Source organism: Patagioenas fasciata, chromosome 15 (assembly GCF_037038585.1).
Source record: "Patagioenas fasciata isolate bPatFas1 chromosome 15, bPatFas1.hap1, whole genome shotgun sequence".
NCBI classification, from domain to species: Eukaryota; Metazoa; Chordata; class Aves; order Columbiformes; family Columbidae; genus Patagioenas; species Patagioenas fasciata.
Genome location: NC_092534.1, coordinates 2,010,919 through 2,021,530, shown reverse-complemented (window position 1 = coordinate 2,021,530; position 10,612 = coordinate 2,010,919). Strand labels below are relative to the sequence as shown.

Here is a 10,612-nt window from a genome sequence, read left to right as displayed (position 1 = left end):
ACTCACAGCTTGAGACCTGTAGGGAGAAAGAATTCTCTCCAGTTTCTGATTTTATTATCCGATTTAGTGCAAACGTGTTCAAATAGGTGATTCAGTAACCTGCATGTTATTTGAGATGCCGTTTGGCAGGATGGGACACGTGTACAGCAAGACCTGCTGTTTGTTTCATGAGGCTGACGATCTCCCATGAGAACTTTTCCCAGTGTGTGTTTATCTAGGGCTGTCAAATCTGCAGCCCAAAACATCCATTTGAAACCGGACAAAATTTGCTGCAGGACATAAAAGATGGATGGATGATGGCAGAGCAGTGGACGTGATCTACCTTGACTTGAGTGAGGCATTGGACACAGTCTGCACAGCATCCTCACAGCCGAACTGAGGGAGTGCGGTCTGGATGAGCGGGAGGTGAGGTGGACTGCGAACTGGCTGAAGGGAAGAAGCCAGAGAGTCGTGGTCAATGGGGCAGAGTCCAGTTGAGGCCTGGATCCAGTGCAGTGCCTCAGGGGTCAGTGCTGGGGCCGGTATTATTCAATACATTCATCAGTGATTTGAACAAGGGAATAGAGTGACTGTCAGCAAGTTTGCTGGTGACACCAAGCTGGGAGGAGTGGCTGACACTGGAAGCTGTGCTGCCATCCAGAGACCTGGACAGGTTGGAGAGCTGGGCAGGGAAACATTTAATGAAATAGAACAAGGGCAAGTGTAGAGTCTTGAATCTGGGCAGGAACAACCCCAGGTTCCAGTGTAAGTTGGGGAATGAGCTATTAGAGAGCAGTGTAGGGGAAAGGGACCTGGGGGTCCTGGGGACAGCAGGGTGAGCATGAGCCAGCGCTGGGCCCTTATGGCCAGGAAGCCAATGGTACCTGGGGTGGGTTAGAAGGGGGTGGTCAGTAGGTCAGAGAGGTTCTCCTGCCCCTCTGCTCTGCCCTGGGGAGACCACACCTGGAATATTGTGTCCAGTTGTGGCCCCTCAGTTCCAGAAGGACAGGGAACTGCTGGAGAGAGTCCAGCGCAGCCACCAAGATGCTGAAGGGAGTGGAGCATCTCCCGTGTGAGGAAAGGCTGAGGGAGCTGGGGCTCTGGAGCTGGAGGAGAGGAGACTGAGGGGGGACTCATTCATGGGGATCAATATGGAAAGGGGCAGTGTCAGGAGGATGGAGCCAGGCTCTTCTGAGTGACAACCAGTGACAGGACAAGGGGCAATGGGTGCAAACTGGAACACAGGAGGTTCCACTGAAAGATGAGAAGAAACTTGTTCCTGGTGAGGGTGTCAGAGCCTGGCCCAGGCTGCCCAGGGAGGTTGTGGAGTCTCCTTCTGTACAGACATTCAAACCCGCCTGGACACCTTCCTGTGGAACCTCAGCTGGGTGTTCCTGCTCCATGGGGGGATTGCACTGGATGAGCTTTCCAGGGCCCTTCCAACCCTGACATTCCGGGATTCTGTGATTCTTGTCTTCTAGCTGGTATCCCACATAGCTCCCATTATATTTTTGTGAAACAGGGATTTGCTTTTTGGTTAATGATCTGGTTCATTTGATTTGTGGCTCCATGCAGTGACCAAACCCCAGCTCACCGTGATGCTGAGCGGTGCGTTATGTAGGTGCAGTACTGATGACACATCACTGGAAATGGAAAAGCGTATGTCCTACAATGAAAGGAATTTGAATAGCTGACCTTTTTAATGAAAATACCTAAATCTTCATTGGTAGCTTACACAAACAAAACTTTGTCTGTTACAGTGATTTCACTGCTGGAAATTCAATTGGTTCTGTATGCAGTCTAGTACTTGCAGCTCTTCTATTTCCTAGGGGATTTCTTTTCTTCTTCTTGCTTGCATAAAGTTTAATTTTAAAAAGGCATTGTTCTTAGGGAACATAGGAAAATATATCAATAATCCTGGGTTTATGGCAAAAAAAATTGTCACCCTATTAGCCAGAAGTTCTTACAGATCACCCGTAGCCTGGGCTCTGCAAGGTACTTCAGTAACAGTGAATGTACAGGGTGCCTGGAAAATCCAGTTAAACCAAACGGAGACAGCCAATAATCTTCAGAGCAGGTGGGGGATGATTTCCAGATACAGCGGGGAATATTCCCTTACATTCCGTTCAGTTTTCAAGCTGTGTTTCTCCTTTGGCAGTTCTTACCTATACGGAGAGATTTTAAAAACACTTCTTTCATAGACTATTTTCCCTTGGGAAGATGCAATGGGGAACGTGCTGAAGAGCTCAGTGTTCTGTCGCTGCGATATCCTCGCTAATATGGATGAGGCTGCAGATAAAGGGGAGAACAGAAGCGGAGCAGGAGCAGCTGCGAACTGCCAAGAAGCAAGAAAATGCAGCGGTCGCTCTGGGATGTGGCTGCACCTGAATGATGAGGAAGGATCTGAAAGCTCAGTATGCTGAACAGGGGCAGTCCAGCCTGCGTACATTTGAAAGACGGCCGTATGTAATCGTATGAAAGCGAACAATCAGATCGCATCAAAGCAGAATGGATTGAGGAAGGGAAAAATGTTCAATTCAGTGCCCAGAAAAAAAAAAAACGGCCACGTGCTGAAATTACTTGGAATTCATTCCATAAACGAACAAACACATGAGTATTGTCATGTGCTCTAATGGATCCTTATCAATGGGGCCAGAAAGGAAGTTACAGTCGCATCCTTGTTTGCAGGCCTGAGTAGTTTCCCAAGGAAAATACTGAAAACGGGGTGTATATAAATGGGACGTCTTACACGAGGCTTTAAAAATCTATTTTAAATGTAATGTAGGTAATAATGTTGGATGTAGTCTGAATAGTAAATGGGTTTCTTAAAGACTGCACCTCTCTGGTTTATTCAGGAAAATTCAGCTCTAAACTGTAAGGAGTTGATCAGTTTTATTCAAGAGTTTGTTTGTTTGGGTTTGAAAGGGTGGTTGAAAAGTAGCCACGTTTTAGGAAGATTTTAACAAAATTATTTGTTTCTAATTTAATCTTTTACTGTACCTCAATTTTTTAATTAATGTCATTATAAAGCCCTTTTAAGTGGTTACCTCCCCAAATTCCATGGTTTTACACTTTGAATGTATCCGTTATATTAAATAACCTACATGTATGTTGAGATCTGACATGTTGAAGGTATTTCCTCAAGTTATTTTGTTTCACACTATATAAGCCGGTTTAAAGTGGAAGGCTACCTGCTGTCAGTAGGACACTACAATCAAAAGAATTAGACCCAGCCTTTTTATTTAAACATGACTGTATTTACAGATAGTCAGTTGTATCTTCCTGAAGACAGAAGTCCTGCAGTCAAAATGGTTTAAAATGGGTTTATCTATGCGACGGCTTTTGATTTAAAAGCACATTTATATGGCTTCGGTTACATTACAGACCTTTTTTGTTATAAAAAAGGAGAACTGAAGAAGAAAGCAGTGCCGATAGCGGGGTATGCGGTGCTTTTCATCAAGCCTCGTTCAAGATGCTTGAGATGCTTCTGAAGGTTTAATCTTGGCACCAACAGCTGAGAATGTGGCGCTAAAAGTCATAAGACTCATGATGCTGATGCCGCTTTATTGCTCCACACCCCAGACCCCGACGTCTTTGGAAAGGTCTGAAGATGACAGTAGCATTTCATTTCTGAAGCTGTGCAGGGAATGTTTGGGGGAAAAAAAAGAGTAATAAAAAGAAAAAGGAAAGATGGTATTTTGGATAAGTTACAGAAGACGTGATCTTCTGAGCTGTGTGCGCAGGGACCTGGACTCACCCTCCAGCACCAAAGCTGCGCTTTTACCCATCACTCCCGGTTTTTAATAATGATTTGTAATGGAAACAAGACAATTGCAGTTTGTTGATTTTTCCTGTGACTATAGAAACATAAAACTTTTGTGTTTGTTTTTCTGTTTTAAAGGAGAGGAGAAATTCTTCCTGAGTTTTGCCTTATTGTTTCTTCTCCTTTTAACCTCTTTCAAGGTAACAGTGGGAAAAAGGGGAGCATCTTTCTGGAAAATTCCCTTGGTGTTTTTTGTTAGTCATTTAGATGCACAACCCCAAATTTCTCTTTATAACTACGAGCTGCATGAAAAGCCTGGAGAAAGGACTAACACCAGTTAAAAAGCCGAGCTCCAAGTAGTCCTGCAGCAAAACTAGACTCTGGATTAAAAAATAAAGCTGGGGGTGGAGGGAAAGAAAGACCATGAACTGTTAGTCTGGAATGATGACCCAGAGATCAGCGAAGAGGTGGGTGACACATTGCAGAACACAGGGGCTGCTCGTCCCCGGCGTCCCTTCCAGCTCCTCGGGTGCCTTTTTCCATCGAACTGCCTGTTTTTTTCAACTGCTCATTTGTTTTAGTCCGTGTAAAGGTTTATAATTGGTGACTTTACAAAACCGATCCTATTTTGCAAGTAGGAAACATTTCAGAAATGAGAGGGGCTGGTGGGTGTAGATGAGGTTGTCATGAAGGAGATCTGGCGTTCTGGGTTTCTGCCCACGTTGGCTTCTGTCTATAAATCCCCAAATGCTTTTTGCTGGGGACTTTTCCTGGCGCTCCAGAATTATTTCTCCCCATTTCTGGTCAGTGCTTTCTATTTTCACCGTTCTCTTTTTCTATCTTGACTATTCACATGGAAAAAAATGCATTAATCGGTTGCTGGATTTTTCTCTCAGTCCAGGGCCTTGTGTTTCTGTGGGTGTCTCTTCGTGAATCTCAGGTCACTGAGTGATCTTGAGGACCCTTGGATAATCAGCAGCAATATGGTCTCCAGCGTATCTAATTCTGTGTCGTCTGTTCTCTCCAGAACTCAGCTGTTCATGTCAGTTCAGCTGGTCTAAGGCTTGTGCCTTCCAATATCTCATTGTACACCTTGAACTGTAAAAATGCCATCCAAATGGATTCTTAATCTCTCTGCCAGACTCTTAGGAATGCACGGTGCATTGCACAAACTAATTCTGCTGCAGATCTTCCAGCCCTTTTTTCCCATCTCTGTAACTGCACGTTGCTGTTTGCGAGTCTCCTGTCAGTTCTTGCTTCCCCAATCTAATCCTAAATGAATTCAAAAAATACCCTGAAACTGTTTGCTCTCTAAAGTCATGGAGGGAAGACCGAGCATTTTACCAACTCCGTTGCTGCTTTGAAGAATAACATTTGTCCCATCACATTTCTATATCCATTTTGCAGAAGTGTTTTCTGATGCGTGCCCCTCTGACAGTTCCATGCAGACATGTCTGTGGACATAACGTCCCATTTATTGTTCTGTTGTTTAACAGATCTTCTTTTAATAAATCATTTTCCTATCGCTAGTGCCTGAAGATCTCCTGAAGTGACAGGTTTCGCTAATACTTGCCTACATGTTGACTTCCAATAGCGAGAGGCTAAAATTATACACACTTCATCCAGAACTGTCTCTTTAAAAGTCAGCTCTTATTTCAGAGACATTGCTGGTGGCTCCAGTTTCCCGTTCAGGCTTCTTTGGCATTTCATTGGGAGGCTGGAGTGAAACTCCTTACTAAATATATATATTACTCTAAGCCCCTGCTAATAAGTTATTCCAATAGGTTTTCTTTAATGGATTTTCATCTTGTAGTCTGAGTCTATGGTATTTTTCATTACTGTTTTCAACTGTTTAAATTACTAAATGTAATGGTCATAGTTCTTATGATATAAATACAATGAGGAGCGCGGGTGTATAAACCTTTCATAAGCTCCTGTCGCAGACCAGCTGCATGACACACCAGTGTATAAAGTAGGTCATGGTTTGTTCACCGCTCTGCTGAAACAACCGAGTCTCGAACCAGAATGTCAGTCCTGCTCCTGTATTAGTGCTTTAAGGTGAGGCAAAATTGCCTCTGTTATCCAAAATAGATGGTAAAGATGTTTGAAATTAATGCATAACTGAATAGGACAAAGGCCAGGCCTCAGATGTCTAACAGGAATTTTGCAGATTTTTGATGATTCCACTCCCAGGAGCTGACTGAAATAGCAAATCCAAATGCATTCCAAGCCAGAGCTTCTTTCAGCCATCATCTGTGCCTCAGCATTGCAAGACATACATGATAAACTATGTCAAATGAGCTGCATTTCCAAGGAACGTGGCAGACAAACTAGTGGATAACTTTATTATAGCTGGGAGTAGCAAGTCAAAAATAGGCATTAACAGTTGTGCTCACCTCTTCAGAGCAGCCCCCACCTCGCGTCCAAGGAAATTAATCAGTCTCCACTTGTGCTTGTTATTGAAGTGATGGTTGGTGCCCTCTAATTTAGAACACGCATGTGACTAAAGCATAGTTTAATCAGGTTTGCTCTGTATTGAAAAAGAAGAGTAATGAAACTAAAACATAGTCCTGACAGTAGAAACCATATGACCTATATAGGCAGAATCCGTAATACCAGAAATAAAGTGAGATGTGAGATTTTGGTTGTTTTTTAAAACGACACCATCATAACACGAACACCATAACATCAAGGCCTCACTTGCTCTGTATCTTAGGACTAAAAACAGGAGCTGATGTTTTAAAACTATACAAAAGACTGTGATCCTGCTTGCAACATTCACGGTTGTGTTCCTTCTATTTAAATCTTAGGTTTCACCTCCTTAAATTAGTGGTTATGTATTCTCTGTAGACAGTTCACACATTCTGTTGCACACACATCTTGGGAGCGAAGGCGTCTGCAGGCTCCTGTGCGGGTGTGTGTCCTGGCGCTGCAGTCACCGCTGCAGGGCTGGTGTCCTCCGGCAGTTTGTCCTGCCCGGTTACGTCCCTGCACCCTTCCCTGGCGTGCAGGAGTAAAGTACAAGAGATCGGCTCCACCACAGCACAATGACAGGTCTGCAGCGGTAGGAACCTGCCAGCGTCACTGTGCATAGTGACAAGGGAAAGAGATGGATAAATGAGAGCTGTGCTGTTCAAGTTCATCTTTACTTTTGAAAAATGAAACTGAAAATAGAATCACAGAATGGTTTTTGTCAAAGGGCCCTTCCCAGCTCCCCAGTGCCCCCCTGCCATGACAGGGACATCTTCACCAGCTCAGGTTGCTCAGAGCCCCGTCCAGCCTGGCCTGGGATGTCTCCAGGGATGGTTCATCCACCACCTCTCTGGCCAACCTGGGCCAGGCTCTCACCACCCTCAGGGCCAACAATTCCTTACTCATGTCCAGCCTGAGTCTCCCTCCTTTAGTTTAAAACCATCAGCCCTTCTCCTGTCACAACAGGCCCTGCTAAAAGTCTGTCCCCATCTTTCTTATCGGCCCCTTTTAAGACCAGAAAGGTGCACTAAGGTCTCCCCGGAGCTTCTCTTCTCCAGCTGAACACCCCAACTCTCTCACCTGTCCTCCCAGCAGAGCTGTTCCAGCCTCGGATCATTCCTGGGGCTCCTCTGGCCCTCTCCAGCAGGTCCATGTGTGTCCTGTGCTGAGGACCCAGAGCTGGACCAGCACTGCAGGGGTCTCACCAGAGCGGGGCAGAGGGGCAGGATCCCCCAAATCTGCTGCCCACGCTGTGGGGATGCAGCCCAGGGCACCACTGGGTCATGTCCAACCTCCCAACAGGCCTGCTCTCCAGCCCTTCATCCCCAACCTGTATGATACAATAGAAATGGGTCTTTCTCTTGCTCCATTGAACAAATGACAGAACTTCAAAGACTGAAGTGGTGAAAATCCAGCGTATGAATGGCCTGGGTGAAAGCTGGTGGTTTGTACTGGCAGTTTTAGGTGTGTGTTGTCTGAAAGAAACGGCCTGGATAATATAAGTTGTTCTAAACTTCATGGGCGCTATGCTAATACTAAACACCTTCCTTTGGCATTTCAAAATATTTTAAGCTAGTTAGTTCAATTTACAGTGTCACAGCCTGAAAATACAGTTTTCTAAGGGCAATTTCTCATGAAAAGCCTTAGCCAAGCAGCTTCTTTTCCCATCTTTCCAGCTTATCTGAATCTCGAGGACATGTTTTCTGTCTGCACAGGAACAACCATACATCAAATACTATCGCAATCACTGCCTGAAATGCAGATTCGTGCCGACAACCTGTGCTTCCTGGCCCGGGTGATGTGATTTGAAATTTTTATGCTTAAGTAACACAGGTTTTGATGAGACATGGATGCTCCTGAGCAAAAGCACTGCTAGCAGCTCCCTAAAACACCCGCTTGTTTTAATAGGAAACAGCGTGTGTGAGCCCTGCGGTTTTGGAACTTGTTGCAATTTTTATGAAATATTTGCAAAAAGGCCAACCTCATCACATCAAGAAACATTAGGTAAAATTCAACACAGTAGTTAGTATTTTGTATATGGGACATTCAGTCACATGCGATATTTAAGCCACTGTGATTTTAATCCTTACCAGCCGTACAGCCCTATAAAATCCAGAAGTGTCTTGTGCCTTGACCATTGTAGAACATGGGGCGTATCCTGCCCCCGCAGTCATGTCTTGGGTTTCTAAGCTGTTCTCTGTTTAGGATCGTACCTCACTGTTCCTGCATGTTCTCTAAGAGCTGAGATCTTCCAGGCTGGTAGCACATCGTGCACCTTAAATAAGCACATGGGCCCCTTGCCACCCGGTATTGCGGGTACGTACCGGAAGGATTTGTTTGCTGGTTTTCAGTTGCATGCCTTGGGAGGGTAACTAAACTCTCCTGAAACTGCAGGTACAACGGGGGATTTTTTGGGGGGCTTATCTGGCCTTCTTTGCCTCTAGCACAACTCTTATGTATAAATCTCCCAACAAACTTGCTTGATGTTAAAAGTGTGCCACACCGAAACACCTGCTGAAGCGTAAGGAGTAGAAAACCAGATTTTGCTAAGTTAAGAGGCATTTTGTAAAACATTAAAATATTAAGAACAGGATATAACTGCTGAAATCACAGCAGCAGACTGAGGAACCAGGCTGTTGTATCAGCAGAAGAAAAACATTAGCTTAATCTGTATTGCAGCACGCTGAAAGAATACAGAGCTTCGCAAACAGCTTTCGCTAGGGGGTGGGACATTTGACTTTTATGTAGAGCTTTTGTTCGCTTGGAATTGTTTACTCCAGCAAGCAACCCTGTGCTCTTTGCTCGACTGATTCTTCCCATTTGGCAGCCCCTTTGCAATCACATGGATAACATTCCTCTTTCCACCGAGACATAGACAAACTATTCTTCATTGACCTTGCTCGTTGTCCTAAATGACACAAATACATTTCTATGCTAGGTGAAGTGTATGACTTCTTTCAGTGAGAATTCTTCAAAGGAAAAAGCTCAAAGAGCCGCTTTCATTTTGTTTGAACAATCCAATAACTTCTTACTAGCAAACAGCTCAGCAAAACTCCCCCCAAAAATACCATGCATAGAAGAAATAGGCCTTTTGGGTTGGGTGGGGACTTCTGTTTATTGAACAACAGAGTATTTGCTGTGGAAGTATGGATGTTTGCTTTTCTTTGTCTAGGTGGATGCTTTGGAAAGTGAAGTATTTAGTGTTTTATCTTGTATGTTTGCAGTGGGAAGCAAATTGGAAGACTCAGAAGAACATGAAGAAAATCACTGAGCCTCTTGGTTTTAGCTTTCTCACCACTCTCACAAAACACGGCTCATGGACTGAACTGTGTAGCACTGATTTAGAAACGGTTTTACGTGTGAAATGTTGTAAATCAAAGGACCCAGCATGCCCAGGCAAAATGCGGTCCCAGGTAAGTGAGCACAATTCTGTTAAAACAGCTGGAATTGTGCACATTTAGCCCAAACTTTTGAGTCTGTGTTTAATGTGCGTTCCTGACTGCTCACTTTGCAAGCTCTTCTGACAGGGACAAAACTCTGGATCAAATAAATGGGGCTAAACACACACGTATGCAAGCGTTACACCTGAGGCAAAAATCTTCATTTAGGATAAACCGGAGTATCGTCACGGATGCGTGCAGAGCCGTGACACACAGCCCGGCTCTGTTCCCCACGGTCTGATTTTCAGACACCCGGTGCCTCTGCAGTTCCAATTGAAGGCCATGAGAGCCAGAGTCGCTCTGCGTTTCTGCACAGGAAAACAAGTCAAAGGCTCTTTTGTTATCACTTAGCACGTGTGCTGAGAAAGTGTAAAATAAAGAGCACAGTGACGGCGTTTTCAGTGAACTTGTGTATGTGTGCTTACTTACATAAGGTGCAAACAGAATAAAAATCAGATTGGGCCCCCTGCTAAGAAGCCCTCATTATTTTTGTAACTCAGTCTTGTCAAGCATAGTCCTATTTAGGCCTTTATAATTTTACAATTAGAGAAGATAGTTGCAGTTCTACTACTAATTCCATACAAGTCAGAGGTCTGGTTGTTTGGAATGAAAGAGTGACAAAACACAGATACCCTCCAGCTCTCACTGGGGTTCAGTGTGGATTCCTCCCATCACTGACACAACTTTTGCAGTCAGACCAGTGCCCACCCCTCTTTTTAACCTGGTTGGTGATCCTAGTTAGTGGACCAGATCAGGAAATCAAAGCATTTGAAGAAAAGCCTCCCGAGCTGCATCCTTCAAGCCCAGCTGTGTCACCTGTCCCCTCCTTTTCACAAGCGCAGGTGACTGCTGAGCCAACTGGAATAAACAGTATTGCTCACAGCGTGAAGAACTGGGCTGCTCAGCTCCTTTACTGGCCAAGGTGGGTGTGAGAGGAGCCAGAGCTACGGGTGCAGGT

The 10,612-nt window shown here is 44.7% G+C and overlaps 1 non-coding gene across 2 annotated transcripts; it reads left to right on the top strand.

Moving 5' to 3' along the window:
* Nucleotides 1-1,334: 1,334 nt before the first annotated feature.
* LOC136108867 (uncharacterized) lies at nucleotides 1,335-10,060 on the top strand. Of its 2 annotated transcripts, none has more exons than XR_011741489.1 (2): nucleotides 1,335-3,942; nucleotides 9,439-10,060. It is a non-coding gene; the product is annotated as an uncharacterized protein (transcript). The 2 variants fall into 2 exon arrangements; XR_011741488.1 differs by lacking the exon at nucleotides 1,335-3,942 and adding an exon at nucleotides 7,094-8,530.
* The last annotated feature ends 552 nt before the right edge of the window (nucleotides 10,061-10,612 follow it).